Here is a 219-nt window from a genome sequence, read left to right on the forward strand (position 1 = left end):
CTATTTTTGCTGACTTTAACATCAGCGCATCTCTAAGACAATCTGGAATGAAATGGGAAGGGGGTTTATGAAGATTATCCAGGCATTTCTGGTTTACAAGTGTTAATGAGGGGTATTGCTGCTGATTCGAGATAAACTCTGTCGGCAAAGAAGCGCCATCAGTAGGCCGTGCCCGAGATTTCCGAAATCTCTTTTTCATATGCTCTCATCTAGCGTCCG

This window comes from Octopus bimaculoides, chromosome 6 (assembly GCF_046866305.1).
Source record: "Octopus bimaculoides isolate indiv1 chromosome 6, ASM4686630v1, whole genome shotgun sequence".
Taxonomy (NCBI): Eukaryota; Metazoa; Mollusca; class Cephalopoda; order Octopoda; family Octopodidae; genus Octopus; species Octopus bimaculoides.